Below are 22,607 nucleotides of genomic sequence, written 5' to 3'. Positions count from 1 at the left end.
AGATTGAAAACAACCAGATCATTTGAAATACCGTTGGAACTATCCCAACGGAAATATACGTACATAACTATCTACAAACATGATACAAATCGACAACCAATGTAAAGAGATTTTTTTGAGGAAAATACAACGATTTAATTCTCTCCTCTCTTGGTGTTCGTCTTTTCTCTTTCTTCTATCAATTTCTTTCTGTCAAAGTTTCTTGTGCAACGGCCAAGAAACTTCAACATGGTATCAGAGCCATTTGGGGCCAAGCAAGAAGAAGCTCCGGCTGCTGTCATCGCCATGAGGAATGCTGTCACCGCAGGACAAGTCCCGGTGAACATTCCCCCAGGAGCCACCGTTCTCGTGAGGCTCAATGATGACAACTACCAGATCTGGAAAAGCTCAATCCTTCCAGTTCTCAACGGGTACGAGTTGATGTTTTTCATTCATAATGATCCACCACTGGTTTCTGTTCAAGATCCACAGGGAAATCTGGTCGAGAATCCAGAATATTGGCAATGGTGGAAGAATGACCAGAAGGTTCTAGGCTTCCTTCACACCACACTTTCAGAATCTGTCATTCCATGCATCAGTGGCGCTAAAACTGCAAAGGAGGCATGGAAACTACTTGAAGATACTTTTTCCATCAGAAACAGAGCAAGAATCATGGACCTACATTGTGAGTTTCACACCATAACGGAAGGTACCATGACCATTGAGGAATATGTTAAAAAATTTCAATCAATTGTTGAATCTCTAGAAGCTGCTGGATCGAATATTGATTTAGATACAAGAAATTATACTTCTTTACGGGGATTAGGAACAGAATATAGCCAGTTTGTGATGGTCATGAATGCCAATCTTCATAATATGAAATTTGAGGATATTGAGACAAACCTCAAATCCCAAGAAATTTATCTCTCATATCAGCAAAAGATGAATGCTATTGTTTTTTATCCTGCGGCTAACAACAGTTAGGTTCCAAGCACTTCTAATCAGTCTTCCCGACGGAACTATTATTCTCCACGAGGGTATAATCAAAACCGTGGGAGAGGAAGAGGAAGACCAAATCGGTTTCTTCCAAGATGTCAGATCTGCTCCAACTTTGGTCATCGAGCAAGGGTGATGCCGGACGTCGTCAAGACATCGTCCGGTCGACACCAAGGGTAATGGCTCGATATCGAAACTGGATCTCAATCGGACGTCGATGACTAGCGTCGTCCGATGATGCTAATGGACAGGTATATATATATGATGATGAAGAATGCAAGAGGTCCTACGTGTCGTACGTGCGTGCACCGAAGAGCGGTGTTTGCCGTTCTAGAGATTGACGGGGTCGTGTCTAGTGAGGTCAAACGGACCTCCCGAACCTTGCCCAAGAGTGTCGAGGGCGAGTGCGTCGCCGAACGGGGACACCCCGCTGATATGCTCACACGCGTCGGGAGAACCCGACTCGTACCGGGCAGGTAAGACTCTTGTAAAATGCGTCATTTTCTCAACCTGTCTCATTCTCACCTATCTAACCCGAGCGCGGAGGAGGCGAATCAAAGATGCACTGAAGAAAGTAAGAGACAAAGAAAGCAGGATAGGGGTACCTTCGTCGCGCTGGCGACTGATATTTTGTGTAAGGAGCTCTGGAGGATCGACTAAATCAGAGGATGGCGTCCTGGGCGCGGACTGGGGTCCCGGCGCAATGCAGGGCAGCGGGGCACGCTAGTGGATACTGTGTGAGGCAGTCGCGGTGCACGAGTGGGCTCAGCGTGCAGGTGGGCGCAGCTCGCTGGCGAGAGCTGCGGGCAGGAAGCTCGATGGGCGACTGACGGTGAGGTGCGGTGACTTGGCGCGTTGGAGGCGCTAGGCGCAGTCGAGCGCGTCACGCGGATGGGACAGCGTGCTGCCGCGCGTTGCAGGCTTGGCGCACGGGCGAACGAGGAGCGCCGGCGGACGCGTCACGCAGGTGGGCGCGGCGTGCGGTCGCGCAGGCGGGTGTGGCGTGCGGCCGCGCGGTGGGAAGCGGCGCTACGGACGGTGAAGTGTCGGTGGGCCGGACCGAGACCTGCTGGCGGCAGCCGAACGGCTTGGCGTCTGCGGGCGGGCGTAGAAGTTGCAGCGGACGCGCGGCCGCGATCACGCGGCGACAGATGAGTGAGCGGTGGCTGAGATCCGGCGGCGTCGGAGGAACAGGCGGTGGTGGAGGAACCGGCAGCGTCATGGGCACGGGAATGACGGTGGGGTGAGCGGCGGCGGAGGGTCCAGCGGCGTCAGGGAACCGGCGGCGGTGGAGGAACGGCGGCGGTGGAGGTACCGGCGGCGTCGGGGATGGCGGCGTTCTCTTCTCTCCTCTCCCTTTCTCTTCTCCTTCTTCTTCTTCTTCTTCTTCTTCTTCATCATCTTCTTCTTCTTCTTCTTCTTCTCCTCCTCCTCCTCTCACGATCTGACTCTTCAACTCCCACGTTATAATTCACTGAAATTTCAAGAGTAGTCTTTGCCCCCCCCCTTATATAGGGAGGATGACATAGGCCCCCCTTTAAGCAAAACAAAACAAAAATAAAAGGCCTGTCAAGGCCCACTAGGGTGCTTGGAGGGGGGGAATCCTCATATGGGTTCCCCCCCTCCTTACAAAGACAAAATGAAGAGATGAAAGACGAAAACGATGGCGAGAAAGAAAGCAATCCGAAGGTGCCGGCGGCGCGTCGTCATGCCGAATATCTGAATTCGGGGTCGCGCGTCGCTGCTGCGGCTCGTCGTGTCGGCTGGACACGTGTCGGTGGTGGGCTCGCTGACGATACTAGCTCCTCTCATGTTGGTGCTGCGGCGTCGGATGGTGCTACGGTGTCGAACGGTGCTGCGCCATCAAAGGGAGTGTCAAGAGTTCACAAGAAATCAGCAGAATACAGGACAAAATAATCAGACATGGCATACTGCACCCCTGGCATTCTTCCTCAACAATTCAGAAAATGGGGCCTGGTTTCCAGACACTGGAGCGACACATCATGTCACGACAGACCCAAACCTGATTTCGAACTCTACAAACTTCCAAGGAAACGAGCAACTACAGATAGGTAACGGGGCAGGTTTGAAAATTCTATCAATAGGTTCTTCAAAAATTTCTACTTTTGAGAAAAAATTATTTCTTAAGAATATACTTCATGTTCCAGAAATAAAGAAAAATTTACTATCTAAACATAAGCTTACCGTAGATAATAATGTTTTTGTGGAGTTTCATTCTTCTTATTGTCTCGTTAAGGACAAGGAAACCAACAAAATCCTGCTCCAGGGAGAACAATTAAAGACTGACTCTACTGCTTGGACACACCACTTCACAAGCCAGTTGCACTTGTTGGAGAGAAAACAACAGCAGAAACGTGGCATTCAAGATTGGGGCATCCACAATTTCGAGTTTTACAGAATATTATACATAAATTTGGACTTTCTTTTTCAAATCTCTCTAAAGAATTCATATGTGATGCATGTAGAATATCAAAATCTCATAAACTCCCGTTTGTCAACAGCCTTCATCACTCGAATAAAACACTTGAAATAATTCATTCTGATTTGTGGGGACCTTCACCTATTATGTCAAATTTTGGTTTTTCATATTATGTTGTTTTTATTGATGATTACAGCAAGTATGCATGGTTATATTTGCTAAAGAAGAAAAGTGAAGTTTTACCCACATTTATTGAATTCCAGAAACGAGTAGAAAAACAATTTTCTACTCAGATCAAATATTTTCAATCAGATTGGGGAGGAGAGTATCAGTCTCTCAACTCAATTTTTAAATCGTAGGGCATTGTTCACAGGGTATCTTGTCCTCATGCCCCTGAACAAAATGGCACTACAGAAAGAAAACATAGACATATCATTGAAACTGCTTAAGCATTGCTTAATCATGCATTAGTACCAAAGAAATTCTGGGATCAGGCAGTAGTTACAGCTACTTATCTTATTAATAGAATGCCAGCTGCTGTTATCAAAATGGAAGGGCATCCCATAGCCACATACCTACACACCAAGAATTATAAAATGATACATCAATGCATTGCATGCTGGTGCACCTCCACTCTACTACACGTGCTAGACATTTCATGCCTTCACTCCCATGCACCAATGTGTGAAGTGTTGCATTCCCAGACACCCCTAGAGTTTGTCTCTTGGAACACAAGATTGGGCCCATGCATGAAAATGAGACTAATGGGCCCAGGAACCTTTTTTATTGGTCCAAGAATATGAGAAACTACCTTGGAAGATGACAAGAATCCAAACTTTAACGACAACATGAAGTGAAGACCCAATGGTCAAAGGATGTTTTCTGCTGTTGACTCTGCAAGAAAATTACATTCTTATGAGTGCATGCAAAAAGAGGAGAAAGGGCATGCTAAGATTTTTCAAATGTTTAACCAACTGGTCCATTTTCTTTCTGATATATTTAAGAGATAAAGGGGGGAACTTTGGGCCTATGTAAGCCTTATGGTGGCCCAATCCTCATTTTGTTTCTCAGTGCTAAAATTTGAAGCATGACTCCATCAGTGGTTGGATAAAGAGAAGATGTTACTCTCAAGTCATTTTGAAGTTGATTTTGATGAATTCCTTTTTTTTTTTTGCTTTCTCTAGTAAGATGTGCAGTTTGGGTGGAATATAAAAATACTAGCAATAAAATTTAATCTATAAGCACCTCCAACTCTATTTCTTCCCAGCTATCAAATATCAAAACTCAAGATTAAACCTCAAGGGAATTTCAATTAAATGCCTTAATATGTGTTTTGATGAATTTTTAAAGTAATGAATTCCTTATCAGGGTTTGTGATCCAGCACAATAGGTTCTCATCAAACTAGTTTACTGGTTGTAGGTGAAGATAAAATAACATCCTTCGTTAATATTAAAAGGTTAATAAGTTTGACTATATGGTGAAAAAGTCAAATCAGTGATTTAGGACTCGAACTTTATATGACATGAAGTTGAACTTATGCTCTAACACAGCTCAATTAGTTGTGTGTGTTTGACTTCATTTGGTTGGTTTAATGACTTCATGGAATGCTCAATTACTACCTTCAGGTTATTTATGGATGAAACTATTGATGAGGTAATGATGATCTAATACGGGAAGATATTAATATCCAATGGAAATATCTTTAGTAAAAATGGTGTAGTAAACATTACCAAAATTGCCAGGTTTTTGTAAATCCAAGGTTGGCGGCACTACGGTTAGTTTTTACCTTTAACAATTGAAAGGTGTTTTGCACAGGTAGTTTTTACTTATTTTCATGCCAAAATAATAAATAAATAAAATAAAATTAAGAGGATTACTCTTTAATATTGTATAACAATAATCAATAAATATGAATTTTGGACTTCTGATAAACTACCTGTGTGCCCTTTCTGATTTGTAACACTATTTTGGGACCTAAATTTCAGATCTCCCTTCCCCTTGTTTTTTGAAAATCATAAATAATTTTCAACCCCTAAAGATCGTCTACACCCCTGTTGTAATTTTCAACAATGCATCAAGAGGATATTTGTTTCTAACATCAATCATAGTTTAGAGGATTGGAATCATGTTATTTAGTGTACGGTGATTCAAGATTCAAAGGAAACAAAGCTGGCCTTCCAATGTCACATGTCCTCAACCCTTGTTATCTTTTATGTTGATTTTAAGATTTTTTGAACGTTTAACTAGTTATTAAAATTCATGCAAATCCATAGATCTTGGGTTGAGTATTGAAAAGTTAATAGGGGTTTGAACTTGCACCCGAAGGAATTGGGTGATTGAGGATTTGGGAATTGGGTTAAATCCTTTGAAGGTGGAAATATTTATTAGAGTTTGATTAAATTTCATGTTGAATATTTAGTTACATATAGCATCTGTTGTTATTAATTGTGTTAAAAATCCATATGAACTAGATTCATATCATTTCATGGAAGAACTACAATGATATTTTAGTTTTAAGCACCAGAGATCAAATGCAAAGTGATAAATGTCATCCAAAGACAAACATGGAAGAGAAGAGGACTAGAGGAATGAACGACCACAAACAGAGAGGTATTGCTGCAGAAAAGTTTTAAGCACATTTATTATTTGTTATCTCTTCATTAAAAAGTTTATGATCTGAAAGGATATTCCTGTTGAAATACATGAAACTACACATTATCTTCGATACTACTTAATGCAACAGATTATATATTAGGTGTTGCTGACGAGAAATCCATGTTGTTCAAAAGTATATTATTCGTGTGAGATCTTTGAGGTCATTCAGGTTAAGAATTTAGGGGTCATAAGAAGAAGATTTTGGGGCCCAAAGTAGAGAAATCTTCAGAGGCCAAGTTGAAGTAGGTCTAGTAACTTTGCTATGTGGAAGACTTTTGGGGTTCGAAGTGCTTTCCTTGTTCAGCCCTATTTCCAAGTGCTTAGTTTGGGGGAGTTGACACAAATACAATTAGGGAAAATCAACACCTTGGTATGGATACCACCGAACAACATTAAGGATTAGCCTAAGTTGTCTAAAAAAATATTTTTGTCTCACATTTCCTTTACCTCATTTCCTAGTTAAACAAATCCTTGGTTACTTATCAAAGAAAAATGTGATATTGTTGTAAAACCTAATTCATCCCCCTTCTTAGGTTATTCCTTGGCCACTTAAACTAAAAAGACTCTTACCTCTCTATATTTTATGTTTTCTCATCTCTGTTTTTATCCCTATGTTGTATTCATAAAAAGTATTATGTTAACACGCATCCACTCTCTCTTATCCTGATTCTCTCCTCTCCATTTCTACCTCCTAATCAATTTTACCCTCTACCCATGCCAAATGAGGTCAGTATTCAACCATCCTAGTATCCATGTTTTTACCACTTACTTGACCAGTATCACATACAGAGTTACTAAGGTTGAAACATATCAATTTTTGTATCTGTATTTTCCACATAGTAACCATAATTTTAACCAAAATGTAGACTTATCCAGAAGCAATAAACTCAATGATTCTTGGGGTAAAGATGGAGGCATGAGTCAATTAATCCTCATAGGAGTTTTGGCTTGTAATTTCTACAACTGCTAATATCTTCAAGTATTTGTAGCCAACATGAGAGAAAATACCTGAGGAGAAATATTAGACGTAGTAGCATGGGTGAATTCTGCATGTTCTTCAAACTTCTATGTTCTGGATTTACTTGAGTGATCATGTCTACCACATAATCCTCACACAAAGGGAATCCATGCCCGTTAATACCAATACAAATGTCAAGATCGCTGATAAGGCAAAAAATAGGTGTAAATTTTATGCAATTTTAAACCCTTGTCGTCGTCAATTTTAGCTTATACAATAAAATTTATAAAAACTCTACTTAAGATGTGTAGTGATAAGTACGAGTGTCGTCCCAGGGAAGCTAGTAAGGAATCCAATTGATATTCTTCTTGAATAATTTGAACCTAATTGGGGTTAGTTTAATCTTCAACAGAGATTAAATCACCCTAATTAGATGAGAAATTTGGAAAGGGGGGTGGAATAGATGAGAGAAGTAGAAGAAATAAGGGGCTCTAATTTGAATTAATTGATCCAACGGAAAGGATCAAAGAAGTCAATTAGAGAGATTAAGAAGAATATTTAGAGGTGTTTTGGTTGATTCTGTAGATTTGATAATTCAGGAACAACTACTCTATTGAATAATGGAATGGGAAATTCAATCTCCTAGAAAGTTAACCCTTTTTATGTTTTTTTGTAGTTTTCTTGAAATACACTTGAATAGCCAGGTAAACCTCTCAATCCTAGCTTTTGTACTTAGGTTACATTGTAAAAATTACCATTTTACCCCCGTTTAGTAATTAATTTTTATCTATCAATTTAAGCTGGATCTGAATAATCCAACATACGGATAGAAAGAGGGGATCAAGACGAACAGATCCATAAAAAAATCATCTCAATCGGACTTCAGGATCAAAAGTTATTAATAAATCAATTTTAAACCAATTTAATCCATTGGATTTAACTTGATGTATTTATTCATTTCTTTTTTTAACACGCCATGACGTGTCGCTCCCTCATTGGCTAGCGCATTTTGAATTCTCCTTTTTGCAGAAAAGTCCTTAAAAAGCCTAGAATTGCTGCTGGACGCCGCCCAAAAATAATTATGTATATGCCCCTTGCGCACTCTCTCTCCTTTGGTTTCTCCTAAAAACATTAAAAAATATTTTAAATAATTGCAATAAAACCCCATAACATTTTAAATCATATATTTACGCCTGCAACCACGACCGAGAGCTGTTTTGAGGGTATCATTGCAACAAAAATTTACATAAAGGCCCTTCAAAGTTTGAAAATAATGTTAATACTCTTTTCTTATAAATATATCTTTTTTTCCTTAAAAATGTATTTCTTCTTCAAATAAATCTCAGAAAAATCCTAAAAAATCCTAAAAATCCTATAAAATTCCATAAAATTCTAGAAAATTCAGTATTTCATCCCCATAATAATTAAGCTCAAAATTAAATCTTAAACCTGCCATTCTAATTTAAAAATAATTATTTCAAGCTCAAATAAATCTCAGAAATTCATAAAATTAACAGAAAATTAGGGAAAAATCAGAAATCACTTAGAAACATTAAATTTATGTAAATATATGATAAACAACCCCATTTTAAGCTCTGTAAATGCATAAAATTGTGCTAATAGCATGAAATAAAGACCGAAATTAGGGTGTTATCAATCGCCCATGCATTTGTGGTTGTGTTTGCAATTGCAAGTACTTTATGTGTTGTGAGTCTCAAAAATTTTCACCAAGGCTAAATAATCCAAAGACACAGGAGTGATTATATGTGTTACCACTCTTGTGGAAACACTACAGAAAATGAAAATTATAACGAAATTTGGGCGAGATATCTTAGTCAAAAAATGTCAACGTCACGTTTTTCCTTACATGGAAAGATCAAGACAATATGGTTGATAGAGATCCAAATATGTGAAATTTTAAGAAAAAATGTGCATCATACTCATCAAGACATGAGTTTCCCTACCAAAGATGAAATATTATGTTACAAAACTAAATAGTGTCATGATGAACTCTAAATGCATCATGATATTATACATATTCTAATGCCAATTTTGTGATCACTTGTCTACATTATCCGCATCTTTATATGAATTTAAATCTCATGCAGTAATTGGTTAAAATAATCATTGTTTATGTAAATTTTGCAAAAATTACATGCCACTAGAGTCATTACCTAGACTCATACATTGGCCTAGAGGGTCACACGCAAAAGGTATTTTGGACGTCAGAAGATATGCTCAAGCTTTGGGATTTTTTATGAAAAATACCCACTTAGTATAAATAGGGGAAGGCCTAGAACGAAATTCACCCATCCAGAAATTTTTAGGGGCATTCTCCCTACACCTCCTCTCCACTCCCGATGCGATCAGGACGACGTAACGACGACGATGGAGATTGAACGTTTCTTGTCAAAAAGGAGGAGATCTGATGTGCCGAGGACCGCGTGGATGCATCTAGAGGTATCACACTTGAGCAACTCAACAACTCTTCCTCAAGGATCCAAGAAATCATGGATGTGATCCATCTTCTGATCCAAGAAATCATCGACTTCCAAGTCATCTTCTGGTGGTGATTCTAACAGATTTCCATTAGTGTCCATATGCAAGAGTGATAGACAGTTAGTACGTCGATGTCCCAACCCCTTGCATTTAAAACATTGCATGGGCTCACACCTAGTGCTGGGCGCCCGTGCAGTAGACACAATCGATCAAGCGGGTTGTGTTGTGGTCACGGTTGTGGCTGGTGGCGGAGTGGTCCTAGCTGTGGTGGTGGTTCCTCTTGTCAACCCGGAGCTAGTCAAAGTTCTAGCCATCATTGTAGTGGGAGTAGAGGCGGCTGCAGTCCGTGGTGAAACGGAGAGGTTTGCAGAGTAACTCTCGACCAATCTATAAATTTGGTCCACCATTGCTGGATTTTTTTCCAACACTCTAACTTCAAAGTCGTTCCGTAGACCATGAATAAAGAATGTGATTTGAACTTGCAGACTTTCCACAAGTTTACACCGCATTCGAAATTTCTTGAATTCCTATACATAATCACTAACTTTTTGTTTCCTCGCTTAAGATCCATCCATTTAAGCAGAAGTCTGGTCCTATAAAGTTTGGGGACATATTTATCCTTAAGTTTTTGAGACATCTTATCCCAAGTAGAAGGAGGTTCTCCATGGCGTCAGGCCGCTTCCTTTTCATTCTTCCAGAAAATTTTGGCTTGTCCTCTAAATTGAGCTTCAGCATATGACACGCAGAGATTATTGTCCATGTCATACCATTAGAAATAGCTTTCAAAATCAAACTCCCAATCCGTGTAATCCTTAGGGTTTCATGACCTTTCATAGATGGGGACTTCCATTCGTACGCTCATTTGTATCATTGCTCGATGTGCCTCTCTTCGGCTGTCTCTCTTGTCATTTTCATAGTGACGATGTGTCGGCATTTGTCGCCGGACATCTTGTGTCACATAGTAATCCCTGTATCTGGAAACTAGAGCAACGAGTTGGACTTGTTTGTTGAGCTTATTCTCCGTATCTCTGTTGTGCTTGGTGCATGTACGGAGGTGGAGCTACCTAGGTCGCCGTGGGGCGATTGACCCATAAGTCGGCGGCAACACATACGGGTGCTGGTGTGCATGTCGTATGGTGGGCTCTATATGGTGCGCCATGGGCGGTACCGGATGAGGGTCAGGAGCATAGTAATGCTCTCGTGGTGCTTCACGTTGACGCCGGTGCGTATGGTATTGGAGCAGTCGGGGTTATCAAGGGTGCCCCATATGGGTGAGGCGCAGTGGTAACATATGGCCCTTGGTTAGGGGCTTGGCTAGTAGCTGGACCATATGGTCTGGGTGCGGTGATAGGTCCGGTGGCATGATATGGCCTGGCCAGGCCCATAGGATAACATTGCGCAAGGGGCGCCATTTGTGGGATTGGTCCAAGGTGAGTTGTGGTTGATGGTTTGTTCATATATCCTTGGGTATCATACCGAGGATCTGTCATGTGATATCTCACCAGAAAGGGACCATCTCCCTGTGAAGAATATCGAGATTCTGGTTGAAGGAAGATCCTATCCAGTGGATAGGGGCGTTTCTCTTGGTATCGCAAGTGGCGATACCAATCTAGAGGTGGTGATCTGTGTCAGTGATTCTCCCACTACTGATGACGTTGATAGCATTGTTGGTGTGCCGGTTGTCCGTTGGGTCGTCCAGTTGGTGGAGGTGCAGCTTCGCAGGCTAGAGGCGGGGTTGGGCTACTCCTCATTAGAGCCTTACCCGGTCATCGGGGAGCTTCGTCCATCGTCGGTGCTAATGGATGACCATTTGATGATGACATAGGTAGAGGCATCGAAACGAAAGAAATACGATCCTCGGACTGAGTGGGGGCAACGAGCATAGAGGACCCACTAGCTGGGGTAGGGACCTGTGGTACGATGTCCCTTGCAGTTTGAGGAGGTGATTCAGCCTTGACATCATCAAGGTGTTTTTTTTAGAAATGATCAGTTTGCGGATGTTCAGGTAGAAGATCCACAACGTGCCAGCGCCCAAGCACGGGCGAGAATTATCTTCTGCTTTGTTGCGGACATCGGGCCTAGCCCTCACAGGTTCTATCGTTCCCTTTCGATCGCACTTAACGTTACTTCTTTGAGTATTGTTGATGTGCGTTCCCATCGCCTTCGAATTCATCATTCGGTGATAGGACTAGCCACCTAAAATTGAGAGAGTTAGGTAAATTCCTTGTGGTACAACTATACCTTATCGATACAGGTTTGGAAGTCACCAGGTAATAAAAATACCTCTCATTACTTAACTGTCTATTTGGTCCAAAGGGACATTGAGAAGTCTGATTTTGATTAATCAACTTCACCACTTTAATTGGTCATCTGGATCTGTCAGTGCTGCTAAGTATTAATTCAATGATTTCATGTTATCATCTAATTGACATTCTTGCATCTTTGGACCAAATCCTCATTTCCCTTATGTTGTAACACATGTCGTTCGATGCCAGCTGTACTGTTTTACATCATACTAGGGCTAGGCCCGACGTCCGTGACAGAGCAGAAGAGAATTCACGCCCGTGCTTGAGCGCTGGCATGTGCACACGCGGGCACAAGCGGGCGGTGTGCTCACTCGCGTGCTCGAGCGGCTGCATGTGCACGCATGGGCGCGGGTGGGCAGTGTGCGCACGGGCGTGGGTAAGCAGCGCGTGCGCGGTGAAGATTTGTTCGACTCACATAAATGAGCATGGTAATGTGCATGGGATGCATAGGTGCAGCTAAGTCCACGGTGAGGCGACGCTTGCGAGCGCCTCGCTGGGTACGATGGTACGAGATAGCGAAGCGTGGACGGGCAGGAGCGCGTGCTTTAGCACGGTGCCTTGATGGTGGAAGGACGCAGCTCAGCAAGGCTGGTGGTAGTCGTTGGCATGCATGGCACCCCAGAAGTAGAGTGATGATGTCGGCATCGATGTTGGCGGTGAGGCGGCGGCAGTAACGTCAAGGATGGCAACACCAAGCACAGTCCATGGGTTCTTGGCACTTCTTGAACAAGATCCAATTCAAGAAACTACCCTCCTTGATGCAGACCTTCAAGAAACAGGTACGATGGAAAGCGGTGACGAAAGTTCCTCCACGTGAAATCTTAAACATTGCAGAACGATGTGGTGTGCGATCCCACGATTTATTCTAAACTAGAAATGATAAAACTCTAGAGGACGAGGGTGGGAGCCAATTGAAGAAAAAAACTCAACTTTCAAATTAACATCAAGGCTTTCCTTGGGCATGCCCCCGTTTATATAGTGTAAGGGGGTCTGCCCAATTGGGCCAAACGAGAAGAAATCGTCTCATGACGAGCAGTTTTCCCTTAACAAACGTTAAGGAAAACACACATAAGTGACGAGGCCCAAACACGAAGGCCCATCCACAATTTGAAATAAAAAATATAGGACATGAAAATACAATCAAAATAAAATGGTCACGACCCATCGTTAAGCCTTATACTTGAACATTAGGTCACGGATGTCAGCTCAGGCTGCTCGAGGTGGTTTCTAGCATTCGTTGATGTCATTAGTGAGATGGTCCCCCATCAATACATGGGGTTCCTTTACAAGAAAAAACAAAGAAGCTAATGAACATAAAGAAAGGCCACACGGCACAAGAATCGACTTAACCCAATCGATAGGTTAAGTTTCCAGCCCATGGGGTGCCAAGCTCCACCTCGTGCTCTAGAAGATACCAAGTAGTCTCAAACTCTCTCATAGTACCTTTAGCGTCATCGGTTACCGTATATGTATAATACATCATCCGAGCGAGAATCTCGAACAACAAAGGGTATGGTTTATCGTCAAACCCTAATCCATCATTCGATTAGTACTGATGCATAATGGGGATCAATGGACAATGCCTTCTCCAATTTCCTCACTACCTTGGCCAGGGATTTTTCTGCATCGTCTTCCTTGATTCTATCTCATCTTATACCGAGGGCAGATGATCCCTTCTTGACCAATCCATCATCTCCATAAGCTTCTTACTCTATCTGATCTATAACTTATTTGAATCCCATGATTAGAGGCTTGTAAGTCATTGTCAAAATGTAGTCGTCCACTCATAAGATGTCCTTGGTGTCTCAGGTTGGTGGATCACTTATACAACCGTGACTTGAATCAACCTGATTGACGTTTAAGTATAATGCCATTCAGGGATTCATACAAATCAATTCACTGAACTTTTTCTCCAAAGAGCACCCACTATATCTCCTTAGAGTCGCCACACTAATAGCTACAAGATCAGCTATATTTATCGTATAAGAAGGATTAGCTAGTGCTATTCTATCCGGATAAATTGATGTTTGTCTCAACTATCCATCGAATAGGAATATTTAGAATACAAGTTTTAAGACTAGTGATCATTGTATTGTGATCTCATTATAATTCACTAAGTCATTGCATGTATTTATGGACTTCATTATAAACATCACACGAAATAATAATGAACGCAAATTTCATTCAATGAACTTAAATAAACATGGTAATGTGATTGGCTTGACGGCCACATAATATCAATCAAAATCGATATGAAAAAAATGAAAACACCAGCATGGTAAAAATGAGAAATAAAATGAGCACGCGCCGGAGAGAAATTCAAATCAGTCGATAGTGTGATCTCCTGCCTTTCACCCGGTGGCTTAAACCTGGATGTTTTCAGCATCACCTTGGCGTACCAGTCGGCGGGACACGAGTCAGCAGGGGTCGATAATGACAATGTTGATGACTTCGAAGACATATTCGATGGAGCAGGTTGGCACACTCCATCAATAATCTATTAGAATGTTTCAAAGTGGGCCAACTTAAAACTTGACAATGAGGAAAAGAAGTAAACCACTGTATTTGAAGTCTCCATAGGAGAAAGAGTGATTCAAAATGTTCATCACTAACTTTGGAGTCATATTTGATCATAAACCCTTTCCATTGATGTGTGACACCAATGGTGAAATTGCACAAGTGAAATAGTCTAGGTCTCATCTAAAGTTAAAGACCTTCGTAAGACACTTTACTTCATTTGGAAGATCATCTTTAAAGGGATATTAAATAATAGATGTGTTCCATAAACCAACAATATATCAGATCCATAGACGGAGCCATTAGCTCAATGCATTTTGAGCACCAATCAAAAACAACTAAGAGTGATTGGCTTTCGTCAAAAGAGGGAGATTGATGGAAATATATGTGCCCAGCAAGCCAACCACATATTCCATGTCTGGTTCCATGTTCATTGATAGAACATAGTCATTATAGTACACGTGTGACACTTATTGTGATGTCCATGAATACATGATCAAACTTAGTGAATTACGATGAGATCATAATCCGGAGATCACTAGTATAGTTCCAGATCTTACCGGACGTGGACGATGGACAGGACGGGACAAATTTCATCCTGTCTGACGTCTAGAATAAGTTAAGGGACAAAGGACGGGACAGTTTTTGTTCAATGATAAAGAAATTGGGACGGTTTTTTGTCTCGTCCAGTCCTCTATGGACAAATTTTTGTCCCAAAATTTGTCCCAAATGATCAAAGCCCATTTATAATTTTTAATATATTAATATAGATTTTTGTAAGTTTTTTAAGAGAAATATAGAGGAATGAGAATGCAAATGGACATATGTACAATTAATTTTGAGAGGCGTCAGTTTGCATGTGCTCAAATATACAGGGACCTTGATGCAAATTGTCATAGCAAGGCCACGCGGCGAGATCTCAATCGTCGGGTGTGAATTTGGTGGTTTTTCATCCACATCCGTCCATCCATCATCTGAGACCTCCGGACGGACAGTTTTTTCATCTCATGAGGCAAAAAACATCCTATCTGGTGGTCCCAAGATGAATTTTTGTCCCAAAATTTGTCCCTATCCTTGGAAAAGATGATTTTTTTATCCCCCGACAAAAAAATTGTCCTGTCCGCGTCCCTAAACTATAATCACTGGTCTTTATGCAAGTTTTCTAAATACTCCTATTTGAAGGATACACAAGAAGGACATCGATGTATCCGGATAGAATAACACTATCTAGCCTCACTCATATGATGAGTATGGCCATTCTCATAGCCATTAGTGTCGAAACACTAAGGACAGATGGTAGGTGCTCTTTAGTATAAAGAGTTCATTGATTTGATCCGTACAAATTCCAGAATGGTATTATACCAAACTGTCAATCAGGTTGATTCATGTCACGCTTGTGTAAGTAGACGGACGGTTGTACTTTGACAATGGCCAACGAGTCTCTAATCTTGGGATTCTAAATGGTCTTAGTTCAGGCGCATCAAGAAGTTCACGAAGACGATTGAGTGGTCAAGATGGGATCGTCCACTCTCCTTATAAGAGGTGAAAGATCAAGGAAGACGATGTGGTGAAGTCTGTGGCCAAGACAGTGAAATATCGGGAGAAGGGTTCTCCAATGATTTCCAAATGCATTAGTAATAACTCAGATGATCGATTAGGGTTTGACAATTGACCATAATCTAAGTCATCCTAGGAGTGTCAAGGGGATGAGAGACTGTACATACACGATAATGAATGAAGAAAAGGTTCCATGAGTGAGTCAACACACACTCCTTTGTATCTTCTAGAGCACGAGGTGTAGCATAGCACCCCATGTGTTGGAGACTCAACCTATCGATTGGGTTAAATAAATGTGACATTAATTAATTTATATGATAATATAGTTAATTAATTTGGAAGGCCAATAAAGGTTACTGGGCTGCTTGATTTATAAACTAAATTGATACATGGGGCTAGAGGGTCGCACGCAAAAGGTCTTTTGGATGTCGAAAGACATACTTAAGTTTTGAAGGTTTTATGAAAAATACCCACTTAGTATAAATAAAGGGAAGGCCTTGAACAAAATTCACCTACGCCAGAATTTTCCAGGGGCATTTTTCTTTTTCTACATTCTCCCCACACCTCCTCCCACTCCCGATGTGATTGGGATGGTGTAATGACGACAACGCGGATTGAATGGAGCTCGTCAATGAGAACGAGGATATCTGACATGTCGAAGACCACGTGGATATGCCTAGAGGCTGCACTCATGAGCAGCTTGACTCATCTCACTCTGGGATCGATGAAATCACACGTGGGCCATGCACAGGTTCTTCGTTCAACAATCTTATCCATGTCGTACGATTACGTTAAGTCTAGTGCTGCATGGAATCATCATCTTCATCCAGACCTAGGCCTACAGAACCCAACAGGAGGCTCACGATTGCCATCACATTGATAGCCTCACCTTGCCTACTCTCCTCATGTGTCACATCATATTGAATGCAAGTCCTCTCAAGTGGCGTATTGCATGGAGAACTAGAGGTGAGAGTGTGCGACCTCTCGCCTAACTATTGTACCATCGGTGCCTCTCCACGATGATATCTTATGATGGTGCAAGGACTGCTTGAACTCCATGCATCACAATCTCCGAGGGAAACGAGCACACTATGGGCATGCGCAACCTTCTCCTAGAGCTGGACCTGTACCACCTTTGTATCTTTTTCTCCTTCGCATCTTTGGCATAGAGGAGTAGGGTCAGGGTGTAATTGGGACATTTACGTTCACTCATCGCCTATAAATGCTTATAAACACTTCACTTAACATACAAAACCCCTTGGGTGGCGTCGAGTGCATGGCTGGATTGGTCTACAAGCACAACCCTTGGGCTGGCTAACAAAGCAAAAATGGGTGTTAAATTTTATCTTTGTATTGTTTTGCTTCAATCAAATAACATTTTTATGTGTAATCTTACTCATATATGTATAGGGTAGAGTAAGGTCGTCTCCACATGGACTGGCCTTTAGGAATAATTCAATGAGTGAGTTGGTTATTAAGATATCATAATAGATGTAAAAATAAGATATGATAATAATAATACAGAGAGTAAGTTTAAGAAGGGATATCTATTAGTAAGTAGAGGGAATATTAGTTTAATAAGAGATCTAGTGAAAGGAAAATATCCTATATTATACCTACTTAGTTAGTCATAGATACTAAGTATAATTAAGAAGTAAGATATTAGAAAATATATCTGAGGATGATATTATTATAGTTAGTGAAGAGATGGATAAGTATTTAATAAGAGTAAGTAGTTTAATAAGAGAACAGAAGAAAGAAGAAGCAGAGAAGGTAGATACATATAGATGTATTAGGAGAGGAGAAAGGGGATAGTTATAGTAATTAAGAAATACAATATCGCATATAATAGCAGAGTATGGCTCATACAGAAATAATATTCGTTCTATAGTCAATAGACCTATCTTAATATGTTTTATTTCTTTAGATATTTTTATAGTTTCATAAGGGTTGATTTAAGGAAATAAAAGGGTGATTAAGTCGAACACCTGAGAGGTGTTCTACCAAATCCTGTAAGAGGGTCAAATAAGAGGGATATGGATATTATGTAAATGTTATAAACTTTTTATGTATTTTTATATAATTTTTTATAGAAAAAAACATAGATAAGATTGGTCTTCTATCGAGCGGCCCTCAAGTGTTCGACAGAATGACCAATAGAATTAGATAGTGTATTTTTAGATTTTTTTTGGCCGAAAAGCAAGATAAAAGGGGTGTTTCTATCAAATGCCCCTTTGGTGTTCAACAGAATGCCCAGGTAAAATTGGATTAAGAAGAAAAAGTATTTTTTTAATTTTTATAAAGTTGATAAAATGAAACTTATGTAAATCAAAATATATTTATCGAACACATGATATGTTCGATTAAATGCTGAAAAGAAATCATGGTGATAGAATTCTATGAATACCCAAGATCTATCCACATTGCTCAAGATATGTATAAAAAAGTAAATGAATGAGCGGAGACTTACAGGAGTTCTACAGCTGCGCGTGGTCGCTGAGGGCTCTTGACCTTGCTCTGGCCGTGTCGTCCTTCGGGTAAGTTTCTCCATCTCCCTCTTCTTCCTTTAATCTTGTTGCGTTCTCCCTTCAGATCTCGGCACTGTCACTATCGCCGACCAAGAGAATCAAAGGACATTGAGGAGGAGAAGGAGGATCTTCCCCTCCTATTTTATTTGAAATACCAGATTAGGGTGAAGAAGAGCCTCAAATTGGGGGCCTTCGAGGCCCCTTTAACAGCTTGTGAGGGACCTCCCAGGCCGTCCGATGGAGAGGAACAGCCCTAGGGGTCCTCTCAGTCCATTGGATCCCTCAATGTTTCCCTTCGTCGGCCAAAAGCAGCCTCCATTCGGCGTTGTCGACAGCCAGGGGTTGAGGGTGGACCAAAATACCCCTGGGCCGTTAGATATCCTTCATCTGAATCCGGCGGCTGCAATTAAATTGCAGCCATGGACACATATTAAAACAATGTACTACGTTTTTCACGTCAGCTAGCCCTGTCAGCTAGCCCCGTCAGCCGCCCCATCAATCGCCTTGTTAGTGATCTATCTTCTCTTTCATTCAGCTAAGGGTCCCCCGTCCACGTCATCCGCAACAACCAATAAGAAAGCCTAAAAAAAAGAAATACAAATAGTTAAACAAGATGGCCAGATCTCACCGTCCAATCTTCTAAAGATTGTGCCTAATGGGCGCTGCCCCTTGCTGGCTGTGGGCTGGCTTGAGCCCTACGCTTGCCAGCCTGCGGCTGGCTTGGGCTCCATACGCCTGGTTGGTTCCTTAGCCGGCCCAAAATAAAAACAATTTTCTTACTTGTGTATATATATTTCTTTCTTTCTTCTCCATTTCATTAATTTCTCTATTTTTGTCTTCTATTTATTTTCTCCAACTTTGTTTCCTTCCCTGCAATAGCATAGATACATATTAAATAGAGTGTTAGAAAATGTTTTAAACATGTTTTTCCTTACAAATTCTTAAGTATTTAGAACATGCGTAAAAAATGACATTAAAAATGCAATTTTAATCACTTGCTTTATTTAGTGCATGAAATGCAAAATTCTTATAAAATTGGAGAAAATATACATGAGATGATCCCACAATGACTTTAAAATATGTATGATTACATGACACATTTTAGGTCTATCATTGGCCATACCCTGCACCGTGTTTTTTGTCAACAGAAAAAAAATGTGCCCCCTAATCTAAGTGAAAGGAATCAATTGGTTATGGTTTAATCAAGGACGTAGACAGTTGAAAACCAAAACCTGGTTTTAACTCATGCATCAGGTTGATCTCTAGCTCCTCTAGTTTGTTAGAAAGAAACAAATGCTATGGGATCCACACCGTATGTGTCGTGGCCACTCTTGGTGCATTATGTCGCACCATTTTGATTATCCAATTTCACATACTGAACATATGATATCGATATTGATTTTGTATGAACCCATTGAACACACACTCTCTCTTCACAATGAAGTTACCTATGGGAAACTCAATATGTATAATATCAAGTCATTTTTCTTTGATCAAAATTTGTAAGATTTACATTAATGACTAGATGACACTCATAATAGTGGAAAAATCTGATCAATTCATCAAAATAGGTGTAAGAATCATCTTCACAAGGATGCAAATCTTTCAAGGTGAATGATACAATTAATAAGATGCTCTGAACTTGATATAAGGCCTAATATTTTCGAATTCTGAGTTGTAAAGGTGTACTAGTTGTGGATTTTAGAAAATTTCACACTTAAACATGAAAATTATAGTAAATTTGTCTCCATCATTATTATTTTCTCCCAATTATGTATGACTATTTGCGTCATATTTCTTCATGGATCCCAACTCATTCCCTGACCATCAAATGATTCACTCAATAAATTATATCTCCATTGACATGAAATTCATCATTTTCTGCATAGGTTTTACTCTGAATTCATCAATTGACAACTATTTCATCATAAAAATCACAATTTCTTTCCAATGACTTTTGTAAGAAATATCTCAATAACTTAAGCTCCAGTTTACATGATTTATTATCTTTTAGAAACATCTATGCCCTAGGCTTATGCACATGACTTATTCGGTTAAATATGATATCAATTAGCTTTTCAATTCCTTATCTTTAACCTCATATCATACATTGGGGCATTTTCTAGGCATTGATATTAAAAGTTGATATTACAATTAAATGACAAAATATGATAGTTATTTTTTCTTTGTCTAGTTTTAAAAACCCAGATTTTTGTAAAAATTATATTACCATATGTCCTTAAATTAACAAAAAGTAAAGGGGAAGGTTAACATCAACAATTGAATTGTCTGTTCTTTTTTCACATCTTATATATTATTAAATAAGAAATCTTCTTACAATTGTGTCATCATCTCTATACAAATATAAAATTATAGTCTTCTTTCAAAAAATATTGTGAGTGAGTTGCGGTCCTTGCAGTCCTTGTGATCTGCTTCTTTGAATTGATCTCTTCTTATGCGGAGGGTTGGTTATCTCATACCACATAGTCACCTTTTAAAAAAAATTCTCCATGGTGTCGTTGGTGTCTCAACCTACACACCCATTGTCTATTTGTCCCATCAGACCTGGATGTGTCTCAAGATTAAGTAGCACTTAGAAAGCTGTGAAATAAATTAAACAGATTATTTTACTCATTATAACAATGGGATTCATATGGATAAACTTTGTGTATCCTTCCCTAAAGAGCACCCATTTTCTATCCATTGTGTCTCCACACTAATAACTATGAAGTCAGCCATTCTCATCATATGAGTAGGACTAGATTGGGACTAGATAGTGATATTCGTTTTTTTATTTCAATCTCCTTCTCAAATCCCATTGAATATGAATGTTTGGGCATTCAATATAAGCATCAAAGGTGAATTATAATAAATTTACTATATAAAAAAAATTAAATGTGATGATGAATTTGTGATTGACTTCCACGCCACAAATATATCCAACAGTTATAAGAAGAGGGATACCCAAGGAAGACGAGGCAATGAAATTATTTTTTACAGTAGGGACAATATTCTAAAAATTATTTTTGAGATGACTAGAGAGATTTTAAGGAGTCATAATGTGAATTTAAGTAAAAAAATATTAAGGGCTAAAGCGAGACTGAACATTGGTAGTTTTTTAGGTTTAAGATGTTATTTTATATTTTTTATATAAATTTAAATAAAAAATACACAAATGTGTCACCACACGTTTGATTAAATGCCTCATAGAAGCTATATAAAAAAATTTATCTATTGGGTGTTAGATAAAATGTCTCAAAGAGGGCTCAAAATTTTTATTTTATCTTTAAAATATATCTATTTCAACTAATTTTAAATAAATCTAATCCAAAAAAGTTTAGGAAAAAGTCATTTCACCTTGATTCTAACAAGCAAGGGGGAGATGCACCAACCATGACTCTTTGACTTTGACTTTCATCCTTGCTGATTGATGTCTGTTTTGGCACAATCTGCACAATCAATAATATTTATAAACCTATACTTACAAAATAATTTAGGTAACTAATGAAGAGTAAGGATTGTGTCCGCAGTGAATGGATATTAGGAAAGGAACTCTCTTGATCGAGTGGATTGAAGAATATGAGAAGAGTTATGTATAGCTTGCATGATAGTGAATGGGTAAAGATACTGATAACAATAGAGGAAAGATGAATTTAATAAAATGGAAAAGTGATAGTACAAGTGAGTAGGATGAGAGGGTTAAGGGAGATGTGAATGGTGGCTTGAAATGAGGATGTGAGATGAGATTGACTAAATGTTAAGTGGTATCTAATTTAGGGTTTATGAATTATGGTTTATAATGCAGGAGACTTGGAAGACAAAATGGGATCGGAATGGCACGCTGGTAGTGACAGGGAATGTAGTTAAAATAAGGTAGAATGATGGTAGAAACGGAGAGATAGTGATATATGTTTTCTAAAAGGGAAGGAGGGAGATCGGTGACAAGATCATGTTGGTGTAGGAGGGGATGTGAACAGGATTATAGTGGATATTGGATATGGATGATAATGGATGATGACGGATGTGGATGAGTGATGGCAATAGATAGAGGAGATGGACGATGATAATAAACGCATTACCTAAGTGTGCTGGAGAAGGCTTAATGTAAAGCAAGAGACTAACCTTAGATCCATATATTCTGCCAAGATCACACCATCTTCTTGGTGCAGAT

The sequence above is a fragment of the Wolffia australiana genome, chromosome 15, assembly GCF_029677425.1.
Source record: "Wolffia australiana isolate 7733 chromosome 15, ASM2967742v1".
NCBI classification, from domain to species: Eukaryota; Viridiplantae; Streptophyta; class Magnoliopsida; order Alismatales; family Araceae; genus Wolffia; species Wolffia australiana.
This window is presented reverse-complemented; position numbering follows the sequence as displayed.